The sequence below is a fragment of the Bos indicus genome, unplaced genomic scaffold (assembly GCF_029378745.1).
Source record: "Bos indicus isolate NIAB-ARS_2022 breed Sahiwal x Tharparkar unplaced genomic scaffold, NIAB-ARS_B.indTharparkar_mat_pri_1.0 scaffold_55, whole genome shotgun sequence".
Classification (NCBI taxonomy): domain Eukaryota; kingdom Metazoa; phylum Chordata; class Mammalia; order Artiodactyla; family Bovidae; genus Bos; species Bos indicus.
Window position 1 is genome coordinate 206,676 of NW_027223720.1, and position 14,667 is coordinate 221,342.

The window sequence follows — 14,667 nt, forward strand, 5'->3', positions numbered from 1 at the left end:
GTTGCAGCAGAAGTGCCAAGACTGGCCAAGCCCAAAGGGCCAGCACTGGCTGAAGCAAAAGAGCCAGGCCTGGCCATGGCAGACATGTCAGCACTGGCCAAGGCCAAAGTGCCAGCCCTGGCTGCAGCAGAAATGCCAAGACTGGCCAAGGCCGAAGGGCCAGCACTGGCTGAGGCAGAAGGGCCAGGCCTGGCCCTGGCAGATATGTCAGTGCTCGTCGGAGCAGAAGTTCCAGTTCTGGCCAAGGCAGAAGGGTCAGCACTGGCTGAGACAGAAGGGCCAGCCCTGTCTGCAGCAGAAGGGCCAGGTCTGGCCAAGGCAGAAGGGCCAGCACTGGCCCAGGCAGAAGGGCCAGGCCTGGCCCTGGCAGACATGTCAGCACTGGCTGCAGGAGAAGTGCCAGGACTAGCCAAGGCAGAAGGGCCAGCACTGGCTTAGCCGAAGGGCCAGGCCTGGGCCTGGCAGACATGTCAGCACTGGCCAAGGCCAAAGTGCCAGCCCTGGCTGCAGCAGAAATGCCAGGACTGGCCAAGGACGAAGGGCCAGGCCTGGCCCTGGCAGATATGTCAGCACTGGCCAAGGCCAAAGTGCCAGCCTTGGTTGCAGCACAAGTGCCAAGACTGGCCAAGGCCAAAGGGCCAGCACTGGCTGAGGCAGAAGAGCCAGGCCTGGCCATGGCAGACATGTCAGCACTGGCCAAGGCCAAAGTGCCAGCCCTGGCTGCAGCAGAAATGCCAAGACTGGCCAAGGCCGAAGGGCCAGCACTGGCTGAGGCAGAAGGGCCAGGCCTGGCCCTGGCAGATATGTCAGTGCTCGTCGGAGCAGAAGTTCCAGTTCTGGCCAAGGCAGAAGGGTCAGCACTGGCTGAGACAGAAGGGCCAGCCCTGTCTGCAGCAGAAGGGCCAGGTCTGGCCAAGGCAGAAGGGCCAGCACTGGCCCAGGCAGAAGGGCCAGGCCTGGCCCTGGCAGACATGTCAGCACTGGCTGCAGGAGAAGTGCCAGGACTAGCCAAGGCAGAAGGGCCAGCACTGGCTTAGCCGAAGGGCCAGGCCTGGCCCTGGCAGACATGTCAGCACTGGCCAAGGCCAACGTGCCAGCCCTGGCTGCAGCAGAAATGCCAAGACTGGCCAAGGCCGAAGGGCTAGCACTGGCTGAGGCACAAGGGCTGGGCGTGGCCCTGGCAGAAATATCAGCAGTGGCTGAGGCCAAAGTGCCTGCCCTGTCTGCAACAGATGTGCCAGGTCTGGCCAAGGCAGAAGGGTCAGCACTGGCCAAGGCAGAAGGGTCAGCACTGGCCGAGGCAGAAGGGCCAGGCCTGGCCCTGGCAGAAATGTCAGCTCTGACTGGAGCAGAAGTGCCAGGTCTGGCCAAGGCCAGAGGACCAGGCACAGGCCAGGCACTGGCAAAAGGGCCAGGCCTGGCCCTGGCAGACATGTCAGCCCTGGCTGGAGCAGAAGTGCCAGGTCTGGCCAAGGTAGAGGGGCCAGCACTGGCTCAGGCAGAAGGGCAGGGCCTGTCCCTGGCAGACATGTCAGCCTTGGGCAAGGCCGAAGTGTCAGCCCTGGCTGCAGGAGAAGTGCCAGTACTGGCTGAGGCAGAGGGGTCAGTCCTCGCCCTGGCAGACATGTCAGCCCTGGCTGAAGCAGAAGTGCCAGGTCTGGCCAAGGCAGAGGGTTCAGCACTGGCCGAGGCAGAAGGGCCGGGCCTGGCCCTGGCAGACATGTCAACCCTGGCCGAGGTCGAAGTGCCAGCCCTGGCTGGAAAGAAGTGTCAGGTCCGGCCAAGGTAGAGGGGCCAGCACTGGCTGAGGCAGAAGGGCCAGGCCTGGCTCTGGCAGACATGTCAGCCCTGGCTGTAGGAGAGGTGCCAGGACTGGCCAAGCCCGAAGGGCCAGCACTGGCTGAGGCAGAAGGGCCAGCCCTGTCTGCAGCAGAAGGGCCAGGTCTGGCCAAGGCAGAAGGGCCAGCACTGGCCCAGGCAGAAGGGCCAGGCCTGGCCCTGGCAGACATGTCAGCACTGGCTGCAGGAGAAGTGCCAGGACTAGCCAAGGCAGAAGGGCCAGCACTGGCTTAGCCGAAGGGCCAGGCCTGGCCCTGGCAGACATGTCAGCACTGGCCAAGGCCAACGTGCCAGCCCTGGCTGCAGCAGAAATGCCAAGACTGGCCAAGGCCGAAGGGCTAGCACTGGCTGAGGCACAAGGGCTGGGCGTGGCCCTGGCAGAAATATCAGCAGTGGCTGAGGCCAAAGTGCCTGCCCTGTCTGCAACAGATGTGGCAGGTCTGGCCAAGGCAGAGGGTTCAGCACTGGCCGAGGCAGAAGGGCCGGGCCTGGCCCTGGCAGACATGTCAACCCTGGCCGAGGTCGAAGTGCCAGCCCTGGCTGGAAAGAAGTGTCAGGTCCGGCCAAGGTAGAGGGGCCAGCACTGGCTGAGGCAGAAGGGCCAGGCCTGGCTCTGGCAGACATGTCAGCCCTGGCTGTAGGAGAGGTGCCAGGACTGGCCAAGCCCGAAGGGCCAGCACTGGCTGAGGCAGAAGAGCCAGGCCTGGCCCTGGCAGACATGTCAGCACTGGCCAAGGCCAAAGTGCCAGCCCTGACTGCATCAGAAGAGCCAGGACTGGCCAAGGTAGAAGGTCCAGCAGTAGCCAAGGCAGAAGGGCCGGGCCTGGCCCTGGCCGAGGCCGAAGTACCAGCCCTGGGTGGAACAGAAGTGCCAGGTCTGGCCAAGGCAGAAGGGCCAGCACTGGCCCAGGCAGACATGTCAGCCCTGGCTGCAGCAGAAGTGCCAGTACTGGCTGAGGCAGAAGGGCCAGGCTTGGCCCTGGCAGACATGTCAGCCCTGGCTGGAGCACAAGTGCCAGGTCTGGCCAAGGCAGAAGGGCCAGCACTGGCCCAGGCAGACATGTCAGCACTGGCCGAGCCCGAAGTACCAGCCCTGGGTGGAACAGAAGTGCCAGATCTGGCCAAGGCAGAAGAGCCAGGCCTGTCCCTGGCAGATATGTCAGTGCTCGTCGGAGCAGAAGTTCCAGTTCTGGCCAAGGCAGAAGGGTCAGCACTGGCTGAGACAGAAGGGCCAGCCCTGTCTGCAGCAGAAGGGCCAGGTCTGGCCAAGGCAGAAGGGCCAGCACTGGCCCAGGCAGAAGGGCCAGGCCTGGCCCTGGCAGACATGTCAGCACTGGCTGCAGGAGAAGTGCCAGGACTAGCCAAGGCAGAAGGGCCAGCACTGGCTTAGCCGAAGGGCCAGGCCTGGGCCTGGCAGACATGTCAGCACTGGCCAAGGCCAACGTGCCAGCCCTGGCTGCAGCAGAAATGCCAGGACTGGCCAAGGACGAAGGGCCAGGCCTGGCCCTGGCAGATATGTCAGCACTGGCCAAGGCCAAAGTGCCAGCCTTGGTTGCAGCACAAGTGCCAAGACTGGCCAAGGCCAAAGGGCCAGCACTGGCTGAGGCAGAAGAGCCAGGCCTGGCCATGGCAGACATGTCAGCACTGGCCAAGGCCAAAGTGCCAGCCCTGGCTGCAGCAGAAATGCCAAGACTGGCCAAGGCCGAAGGGCCAGCACTGGCTGAGGCAGAAGGGCCAGGCCTGGCCCTGGCAGATATGTCAGTGCTCGTCGGAGCAGAAGTTCCAGTTCTGGCCAAGGCAGAAGGGTCAGCACTGGCTGAGACAGAAGGGCCAGCCCTGTCTGCAGCAGAAGGGCCAGGTCTGGCCAAGGCAGAAGGGCCAGCACTGGCCCAGGCAGAAGGGCCAGGCCTGGCCCTGGCAGACATGTCAGCACTGGCTGCAGGAGAAGTGCCAGGACTAGCCAAGGCAGAAGGGCCAGCACTGGCTTAGCCGAAGGGCCAGGCCTGGGCCTGGCAGACATGTCAGCACTGGCCAAGGCCAACGTGCCAGCCCTGGCTGCAGCAGAAATGCCAGGACTGGCCAAGGACGAAGGGCCAGGCCTGGCCCTGGCAGATATGTCAGCACTGGCCAAGGCCAAAGTGCCAGCCTTGGTTGCAGCACAAGTGCCAAGACTGGCCAAGGCCAAAGGGCCAGCACTGGCTGAGGCAGAAGAGCCAGGCCTGGCCATGGCAGACATGTCAGCACTGGCCAAGGCCAAAGTGCCAGCCCTGGCTGCAGCAGAAATGCCAAGACTGGCCAAGGCCGAAGGGCCAGCACTGGCTGAGGCACAAGGGCTGGGCGTGGCCCTGGCAGAAATATCAGCAGTGGCTGAGGCCAAAGTGCCTGCCCTGTCTGCAACAGATGTGGCAGGTCTGGCCAAGGCAGAAGGGTCAGCACTGGCCAAGTCCGAAATGCCAGCCCTGGCTGCATCAGAAGTGCCAGTTCTGGCCAAGGCAGAAGGGCCAGCACTGGCTGAGGCAGAAGGGCCAGGCCTGGCCCTGGCAGATATGTCAGTGCTCGTCGGAGCAGAAGTTCCAGTTCTGGCCAAGGCAGAAGGGTCAGCACTGGCTGAGGCAGAAGGGCCAGGCCTGGCCCTGGCAGATATGTCAGTGCTCGTCGGAGCAGAAGTTCCAGTTCTGGCCAAGGCAGAAGGGTCAGCACTGGCTGAGACAGAAGGGCCAGCCCTGTCTGCAGCAGAAGTGCCAGGTCTGGCCCAGGCAGAAGGGCCAGGCCTGGCCCTGGCAGACATGTCAGCACTGGCTGTGGGAGAAGTGTCAGGACTAGCCAAGGCAGAAGGGCCAGCACTGGCTTAGCCGAAGGGCCAGGCCTGGGCCTGGTAGACATGTCAGCACTGGCCAAGGCCAAAGTGCCAGCCCTGGCTGCAGCAGAAATGCCAGGACTGGCCAAGGACGAAGGACCAGGCCAGGCCCTGGCAGATATGTCAGCACTGGCCAAGGCCAAAGTGCCAGCCTTGGTTGCAGCAGAAGTGCCAAGACTGGCCAAGCCCAAAGGGCCAGCACTGGCTGAAGCAAAAGAGCCAGGCCTGGCCATGGCAGACATGTCAGCACTGGCCAAGGCCAAAGTGCCAGCCCTGGCTGCAGCAGAAATGCCAAGACTGGCCAAGGCCGAAGGGCCAGCACTGGCTGAGGCAGAAGGGCCAGGCCTGGCCCTGGCAGATATGTCAGTGCTCGTCGGAGCAGAAGTTCCAGTTCTGGCCAAGGCAGAAGGGTCAGCACTGGCTGAGACAGAAGGGCCAGCCCTGTCTGCAGCAGAAGGGCCAGGTCTGGCCAAGGCAGAAGGGCCAGCACTGGCCCAGGCAGAAGGGCCAGGCCTGGCCCTGGCAGACATGTCAGCACTGGCTGCAGGAGAAGTGCCAGGACTAGCCAAGGCAGAAGGGCCAGCACTGGCTTAGCCGAAGGGCCAGGCCTGGCCCTGGCAGACATGTCAGCACTGGCCAAGGCCAACGTGCCAGCCCTGGCTGCAGCAGAAATGCCAAGACTGGCCAAGGCCGAAGGGCTAGCACTGGCTGAGGCACAAGGGCTGGGCGTGGCCCTGGCAGAAATATCAGCAGTGGCTGAGGCCAAAGTGCCTGCCCTGTCTGCAACAGATGTGCCAGGTCTGGCCAAGGCAGAAGGGTCAGCACTGGCCAAGGCAGAAGGGTCAGCACTGGCCGAGGCAGAAGGGCCAGGCCTGGCCCTGGCAGAAATGTCAGCTCTGACTGGAGCAGAAGTGCCAGGTCTGGCCAAGGCCAGAGGACCAGGCACAGGCCAGGCACTGGCAAAAGGGCCAGGCCTGGCCCTGGCAGACATGTCAGCCCTGGCTGGAGCAGAAGTGCCAGGTCTGGCCAAGGTAGAGGGGCCAGCACTGGCTCAGGCAGAAGGGCAGGGCCTGTCCCTGGCAGACATGTCAGCCTTGGGCAAGGCCGAAGTGTCAGCCCTGGCTGCAGGAGAAGTGCCAGTACTGGCTGAGGCAGAGGGGTCAGTCCTCGCCCTGGCAGACATGTCAGCCCTGGCTGAAGCAGAAGTGCCAGGTCTGGCCAAGGCAGAGGGTTCAGCACTGGCCGAGGCAGAAGGGCCGGGCCTGGCCCTGGCAGACATGTCAACCCTGGCCGAGGTCGAAGTGCCAGCCCTGGCTGGAAAGAAGTGTCAGGTCCGGCCAAGGTAGAGGGGCCAGCACTGGCTGAGGCAGAAGGGCCAGGCCTGGCTCTGGCAGACATGTCAGCCCTGGCTGTAGGAGAGGTGCCAGGACTGGCCAAGCCCGAAGGGCCAGCACTGGCTGAGGCAGAAGAGCCAGACCTGGCCCTGGCAGACATGTCAGCACTGGCCAAGGCCAAAGTGCCAGCCTTGACTGCATCAGAAGAGCCAGGACTGGCCAAGGTAGAAGGTCCAGCAGTAGCCAAGGCAGAAAGGCCGGGCCTGGCCCTGGCCGAGGCCGAAGTACCAGCCCTGGGTGGAACAGAAGTGCCAGGTCTGGCCAAGGCAGAAGGGCCAGCACTGGCCCAGGCAGACATGTCAGCCCTGGCTGCAGCAGAAGTGCCAGATCTGGCCAAGGCAGAAGACCCAGGCCTGGCCCTGGCAGACATGTCAGCACTGGCCAAGGCCAAAGGGCCAGCCCTGGCTGCAGGAGAAGTGCCAGTACTGGCTGAGGCAGAAGGGCTAGGCCTGGACATAGCAGCCATGTCAGCCCTGGCTGGAGCAGAAGTGCCAGGTCTGGCCAAGGCAGAAGGGTTAGCATTGGCCGAGGCAGAAGGACCATCACTGACCCTGGCAGACATGTCAGCCCTGGCTCAGGCCGAAATGCCAGCCCTGGCTGCAGCAGAAGTGCCAGGTCTGGCCAAGCCAGAAGGGCCAGAACTGGCCGAGGAAGAAGGGCCAGGCCTGGCCAAGGCAGAAGGGCCAGCACTGGATGAGGCCAATGTGCCAGCCCTGGCTGCAGCAGAAGTGCCAGGTCTGGCCAAGGCAGAAGGGCCAGCACTGGATGAGGCCAAAGTGCCAGCCCTGGCTGCAGCAGAAGGGCCAGGTCTGGCCAAGGCAGAAGGGCCAGGCCTGGCCCTGGCAGATATGTCAGCACTGGCCAAGGCCAAAGTGCCAGCCTTGGTTGCAGCAGAAGTGCCAAGCCTGGCCAAGGCCAAAGGGCCAGCACTGGCTGAGGCAGAAGGGCCAGCACTGGCTGAGGCAGAAGGGCCAGGCCTGGCCCTGGCAGATATGTCAGTGCTCGTCGGAGCAGAAGTTCCAGTTCTGGCCAAGGCAGAAGGGTCAGCACTGGCTGAGACAGAAGGGCCAGCCCTGTCTGCAGCAGAAGGGCCAGGTCTGGCCAAGGCAGAAGGGCCAGCACTGGCCCAGGCAGAAGGGCCAGGCCTGGCCCTGGCAGACATGTCAGCACTGGCTGCAGGAGAAGTGCCAGGACTAGCCAAGGCAGAAGGGCCAGCACTGGCTTAGCCGAAGGGCCAGGCCTGGGCCTGGCAGACATGTCAGCACTGGCCAAGGCCAACGTGCCAGCCCTGGCTGCAGCAGAAATGCCAGGACTGGCCAAGGACGAAGGGCCAGGCCTGGCCCTGGCAGATATGTCAGCACTGGCCAAGGCCAAAGTGCCAGCCTTGGTTGCAGCACAAGTGCCAAGACTGGCCAAGGCCAAAGGGCCAGCACTGGCTGAGGCAGAAGAGCCAGGCCTGGCCATGGCAGACATGTCAGCACTGGCCAAGGCCAAAGTGCCAGCCCTGGCTGCAGCAGAAATGCCAAGACTGGCCAAGGCCGAAGGGCCAGCACTGGCTGAGGCACAAGGGCTGGGCGTGGCCCTGGCAGAAATATCAGCAGTGGCTGAGGCCAAAGTGCCTGCCCTGTCTGCAACAGATGTGGCAGGTCTGGCCAAGGCAGAAGGGTCAGCACTGGCCAAGTCCGAAATGCCAGCCCTGGCTGCATCAGAAGTGCCAGTTCTGGCCAAGGCAGAAGGGCCAGCACTGGCTGAGGCAGAAGGGCCAGGCCTGGCCCTGGCAGATATGTCAGTGCTCGTCGGAGCAGAAGTTCCAGTTCTGGCCAAGGCAGAAGGGTCAGCACTGGCTGAGGCAGAAGGGCCAGGCCTGGCCCTGGCAGATATGTCAGTGCTCGTCGGAGCAGAAGTTCCAGTTCTGGCCAAGGCAGAAGGGTCAGCACTGGCTGAGACAGAAGGGCCAGCCCTGTCTGCAGCAGAAGTGCCAGGTCTGGCCCAGGCAGAAGGGCCAGGCCTGGCCCTGGCAGACATGTCAGCACTGGCTGTGGGAGAAGTGTCAGGACTAGCCAAGGCAGAAGGGCCAGCACTGGCTTAGCCGAAGGGCCAGGCCTGGGCCTGGCAGACATGTCAGCACTGGCCAAGGCCAAAGTGCCAGCCCTGGCTGCAGCAGAAATGCCAGGACTGGCCAAGGACGAAGGACCAGGCCAGGCCCTGGCAGATATGTCAGCACTGGCCAAGGCCAAAGTGCCAGCCTTGGTTGCAGCAGAAGTGCCAAGACTGGCCAAGCCCAAAGGGCCAGCACTGGCTGAAGCAAAAGAGCCAGGCCTGGCCATGGCAGACATGTCAGCACTGGCCAAGGCCAAAGTGCCAGCCCTGGCTGCAGCAGAAATGCCAAGACTGGCCAAGGCCGAAGGGCCAGCACTGGCTGAGGCAGAAGGGCCAGGCCTGGCCCTGGCAGATATGTCAGCACTGGCCAAGGTGAAAGTGCCAGCCTTTTTTGCAGCAGAAGTGCCAAGACTGGCCAAGGCAGAAGGGCCAGCACTGGCCGAGGCAGAAGGGCCAGGCCTGGCCCTGGCAGAAATGTCAGCTCTGACTGGAGCAGAAGTGCCAGGTCTGGCCAAGGCCAGAGGACCAGGCACAGGCCAGGCACTGGCAAAAGGGCCAGGCCTGGCCCTGGCAGACATGTCAGCCCTGGCTGGAGCAGAAGTGCCAGGTCTGGCCAAGGTAGAGGGGCCAGCACTGGCTCAGGCAGAAGGGCAGGGCCTGTCCCTGGCAGACATGTCAGCCTTGGGCAAGGCCGAAGTGTCAGCCCTGGCTGCAGGAGAAGTGCCAGTACTGGCTGAGGCAGAGGGGTCAGTCCTCGCCCTGGCAGACATGTCAGCCCTGGCTGAAGCAGAAGTGCCAGGTCTGGCCAAGGCAGAGGGTTCAGCACTGGCCGAGGCAGAAGGGCCGGGCCTGGCCCTGGCAGACATGTCAACCCTGGCCGAGGTCGAAGTGCCAGCCCTGGCTGGAAAGAAGTGTCAGGTCCGGCCAAGGTAGAGGGGCCAGCACTGGCTGAGGCAGAAGGGCCAGGCCTGGCTCTGGCAGACATGTCAGCCCTGGCTGTAGGAGAGGTGCCAGGACTGGCCAAGCCCGAAGGGCCAGCACTGGCTGAGGCAGAAGAGCCAGGCCTGGCCCTGGCAGACATGTCAGCACTGGCCAAGGCCAAAGTGCCAGCCCTGACTGCATCAGAAGAGCCAGGACTGGCCAAGGTAGAAGGTCCAGCAGTAGCCAAGGCAGAAGGGCCGGGCCTGGCCCTGGCCGAGGCCGAAGTACCAGCCCTGGGTGGAACAGAAGTGCCAGGTCTGGCCAAGGCAGAAGGGCCAGCACTGGCCCAGGCAGACATGTCAGCCCTGGCTGCAGCAGAAGTGCCAGTACTGGCTGAGGCAGAAGGGCCAGGCTTGGCCCTGGCAGACATGTCAGCCCTGGCTGGAGCACAAGTGCCAGGTCTGGCCAAGGCAGAAGGGCCAGCACTGGCCCAGGCAGACATGTCAGCACTGGCCGAGCCCGAAGTACCAGCCCTGGGTGGAACAGAAGTGCCAGATCTGGCCAAGGCAGAAGAGCCAGGCCTGGCCCTGGCAGACATGTAAGCCCTGGCCAAGGCCAAAGGGCCAGCCCTGGCTGCAGGAGAAGTGCCAGTACTGGCTGAGGCAGAAGGGCCAGGCCTGGCCCTGGCAGCCATGTCAGCCCTGGCTGGAGCAGAAGTGCCAGGTCTGGCCAAGGCCGAAGGGTTAGCATTGGCCAAGGCAGAAGGACCATCACTGACCCTGGCAGACATGTCAGCCCTGGCTCAGGCCGAAATGCCAGCCCTGGCTGCAGCAGAAGTGCCAGGTCTGGCCAAGCCAGAAGGGCCAGAACTGGCCGAGGCAGAAGGGCCAGGCCTGGCCAAGGCAGAAGGGCCAGCACTGGATGAGGCCAATGTGCCAGCCCTGGCTGCAGCAGAAGGGCCAGGCCTGGCCAAGGCAGAAGGGCCAGCACTGGATGAGGCCAAAGTGCCAGCCCTGGCTGCAGCAGATGTGCCAGGTCTGGCCAAGGCAGAAGGGTCAGCACTGGCCAAGTCCGAAATGCCAGCCCTGGCTGCATCAGAAGTGCCAGTTCTGGCCAAGGCAGAAGGGCCAGCACTGGCTGAGGCAGAAGGGCCAGGCCTGGCCCTGGCAGATATGTCAGTGCTCGTCGGAGCAGAAGTTCCAGTTCTGGCCAAGGCAGAAGGGTCAGCACTGGCTGAGACAGAAGGGCCAGCCCTGTCTGCAGCAGAAGTGCCAGGTCTGGCCAAGGCAGAAGGGCCAGCACTGGCCCAGGCAGAATGGCCAGGCCTGGCCCTGGCAGACATGTCAGCACTGGCTGTGGGAGAAGTGCCAGGACTAACCAAGGCAGAAGGGCCAGCACTGGCTTAGCCGAAGGGCCAGGCCTGGGCCTGGCAGACATGTCAGCACTGGCCAAGGCCAAAGTGCCAGCCCTGGCTGCAGCAGAAATGCCAGGACTGGCCAAGGACGAAGGGTCAGCACCGGTCAAAGCAGAAGGGTCAGCACTGACCGAGGCAGAAGGGCCGGCACTGGCTGAGACAGAAGGGTCAGCCCTGCCTGCAGAAAAAGTGCCAGGTCTGGCCAAGGCAGAAGGGCCAGCACTGGCTGAGGCAGAAGGGCCGGGCCTGGCCCTGGCAGACATGTCAGCCCTGGCCGAGGTTAGGTTCCAGCCATGGCTGGAAAGAAGTGCCGGGTCTGGCCAAGGCCAAAGTGCCAGCCCTGGCTGCAGTACAAATGCCAGGACTGGCCAAGGCCGAAGGGCCAGCACTGGCTGAGGCAGAAGGGCCAGGCCTGGCCCTGGCAGATATGTCAGCACTGGCCAAGGCCAAAGTGCCAGCGTTTTTTGCAGCAGAAGTGCCAAGACTGGCCAAGGCTGAAGGGCCAGCACTGGCTGAGGCAGAAGGGCCAGGCCTGGCCCTGGCAGACATGTCAGCACTGGCCAAGGCCAACGTGCCAGCCCTGGCTGCAGCAGAAATGCCAAGACTGGCCAAGGCCGAAGGGCTAGCACTGGCTGAGGCACAAGGGCTGGGCGTGGCCCTGGCAGAAATATCAGCAGTGGCTGAGGCCAAAGTGCCTGCCCTGTCTGCAACAGATGTGCCAGGTCTGGCCAAGGCAGAAGGGTCAGCACTGGCCAAGGCAGAAGGGTCAGCACTGGCCGAGGCAGAAGGGCCAGGCCTGGCCCTGGCAGAAATGTCAGCTCTGACTGGAGCAGAAGTGCCAGGTCTGGCCAAGGCCAGAGGATCAGGCACAGGCCAGGCACTGGCAAAAGGGCCAGGCCTGGCCCTGGCAGACATGTCAGCCCTGGCTGGAGCAGAAGTGCCAGGTCTGGCCAAGGTAGAGGGGCCAGCACTGGCTCAGGCAGAAGGGCAGGGCCTGTCCCTGGCAGACATGTCAGCCTTGGGCAAGGCTGAAGTGTCAGCCCTGGCTGCAGGAGAAGTGCCAGTACTGGCTGAGGCAGAGGGGTCAGTCCTCGCCCTGGCAGACATGTCAGCCCTGGCTGAAGCAGAAGTGCCAGGTCTGGCCAAGGCAGAGGGTTCAGCACTGGCCGAGGCAGAAGGGCCGGGCCTGGCCCTGGCAGACATGTCAACCCTGGCCGAGGTCGAAGTGCCAGCCCTGGCTGGAAAGAAGTGTCAGGTCCGGCCAAGGTAGAGGGGCCAGCACTGGCTGAGGCAGAAGGGCCAGGCCAGGCTCTGGCAGACATGTCAGCCCTGGCTGTAGGAGAGGTGCCAGGACTGGCCAAGCCCGAAGGGCCAGCACTGGCTGAGGCAGAAGAGCCAGGCCTGGCCCTGGCAGACATGTCAGCACTGGCCAAGGCCAAAGTGCCAGCCCTGACTGCATCAGAAGAGCCAGGACTGGCCAAGGTAGAAGGTCCAGCAGTAGCCAAGGCAGAAAGGCCGGGCCTGGACCTGGCCGAGGCCGAAGTACCAGCCCTGGGTGGAACAGAAGTGCCAGGTCTGGCCAAGGCAGAAGGGCCAGCACTGGCCCAGGCAGACATGTCAGCCCTGGCTGCAGCAGAAGTGCCAGTACTGGCTGAGGCAGAAGGGCCAGGCTTGGCCCTGGCAGACATGTCAGCCCTGGCTGGAGCACAAGTGCCAGGTCTGGCCAAGGCAGAAGGGCCAGCACTGGCCCAGGCAGACATGTCAGCACTGGCCGAGCCCGAAGTACCAGCCCTGGGTGGAACAGAAGTGCCAGATCTGGCCAAGGCAGAAGAGCCAGGCCTGGCCCTGGCAGACATGTAAGCACTGGCCAAGGCCAAAGGGCCAGCCTTGGTTGCAGCAGAAGTGCCAAGACTGGCCAAGGCAGAAGGGCCAGCACTGGCTGAGGCAGAAGGGCCAGGCCTGGCCCTGGCAGACATGTCTGCACTGGGCAAGGCCAACGTGCCAGCCCTGGCTGCAGCAGAAATGCCAAGACTGGCCAAGGCCGAAGGGCTAGCACTGGCTGAGGCACAAGGGCTGGGCGTGGCCCTGGCAGAAATATCAGCAGTGGCTGAGGCCAAAGTGCCTGCCCTGTCTGCAACAGATGTGCCAGGTCTGGCCAAGGCAGAAGAGCCAGGCCTGGCCCTGGCAGACATGTCAGCACTGGCCAAGGCCAAAGTGCCAGCCCTGGCTGCAGGAGAAGTGCCAGTACTGGCTGAGGCAGAAGGGCCAGGCCTGGTCCTGGCAGACATGTCAGCCCTGGCTGCAGCAGAAGTGCCAGATCTGGCCAAGGCAGAAGGGCCAGCGCTGGCTGAGGCAGAAGGGTCGGTCCCGTCTGCAGCCCTGGCTCCGGAGCTCTCTACCTCCTGTCTCCAAGAGTCCTCATAACGTGGCTGTAAGGTGTCTGGGGCTGAATCATTGACCTTGATCAAAAGCTGCAGGACTTTTGTCTTGCTGTTTTGTGTGAGCGTGTTAGGACCCCACAGGAACTCATAGCGAGGGGGATCGCTGCCGGGCACCTGGCGGTACTCCAGGTACACTTCCTGCACCAGATCTTATGTGATGAGCTTCCTGGTGTCTCCAAAGATGAAGTGTCTTCTTCCATCATAGATGCTCAACATATTCAGGAACTTCCAGATCTCCTCCTCAGAGGCGCGATGAACATTCAGGTAGGTGACACCCAGCAGAGGCATCAGAAGACCATTCTTCGGCAGCCCCCAGTCACCTCTCATAGACCCACTGTCGCTGAGGTCTAGGTTGCTCACCAGGGTATAGCAGTGACTGTTGGGCCTGACTTCCTTCAGCACCAGGCCAAACTCCAGCTCCATGCACTCAGAGTCCCTGCTGAGGATCTCAGGGAATTGCTCCCTGTAACTTCTGTGGATAACCTTCAGCATTTCTGACCTCTTAATGAGCTCCCTCATCATATACTTAAACAGCATGTACCACAGCAAACTCTCTGCCTCCCTGGTCAGAAGATCTGTGTGAGAGCTCTCAGCAGCAGCTGAGGCCTGGGAGGAATTTTCACCTCCCTGAACTTGGCCCTCGGCACCTACACCAGATCTCGAGCGTGCTGCGCCACCACCACCAGATCTTTTGCATATAGCACCTGCAGCAGCACTGGTGGTGCCTTGGGCTCCCTGACGACCCTTCAGGGTGCCAGCAGCAGACGAGCTTGAGGGAGCACTCTCTGAATCAGGAGGGGAGGAGGAGGTGGTTTCTTCTTCCCCAGATGTGGTAGCATGATCATGAAGACCCTGAGTCTCAGCCCGGTCCTGGTGACATTTCTCATGAGCACAGTGCTTAGTCTTCTGTCCACGAGGCATGATGGCTGTGGTCAGGGACTGCAGGCAGGGGTCTGGGCCAATAGACAGGAGACTGGGGCACCTGGAGGATGGAGAATGAGGTGACATGAGCACCTTAAAACAGGGAGATTCTACCTTGGCTTCATCAAAGGCCGCCTCTGCAGGTTTCCTTGAGGACACTGCTCTAGGAACTCACAAGGCTCCTGTTTTCTGGGTCAGCCTGTCCCCTGAGAATCCCAGAAGAAGAACAGAGGCTTACTTTTCCTCTGCGTCCTCTCAGCCCTGCTTTGGACTTACTGAGGTGACAGCAGGGGCTGGCAGTGGGGTCCTCTCAGCTCATCTTCAGTATTATCACATCAAGTCCTGGTGGAGCCTGGGCACCCTTCTCTCTGCTACTCTGATGCAGACACTTCAGACCTCCACATGATCCAGAAGCAAGTGAAGGGATGCCTCAGTCCACCTCCCTCCCAGGGGATACCCAGTGCTGAGAGCTCAGTAGGGTCTTTTCTACCCTGAGTTCACTGGGATCATCATTCATGGTCCTTACCTTGGATCCTTAAAATGCTGGGCACTATTCTCCACTTGCTGATTGGTGGTTGCACCTTCAGACTAGACATTTCCCCTCCCCTAGACTTGGTATAAAACAGTAAAGCAGATGTTCAACCTCACAGCCCATCCCTGAGATTTCCTGGGCTGAAATCCAAGGGTTGGGATGCATGCTCTGAGTCTTCACTCAGATTCCTCAACTGAGCTCCTGGCAGAGAACCTCCTCTTTCTCCTGAACTGATACCTGTCTGATAG

At 62.5% G+C, this 14,667-nt stretch overlaps 1 pseudogene; it reads right to left on the reverse strand.

Moving 5' to 3' along the window:
- Positions 1-6,230: 6,230 nt before the first annotated feature.
- Positions 6,231-13,927, reverse strand: LOC139181989 (melanoma-associated antigen B4-like; annotated as a pseudogene).
- Positions 13,928-14,667: the final 740 nt, after the last annotated feature.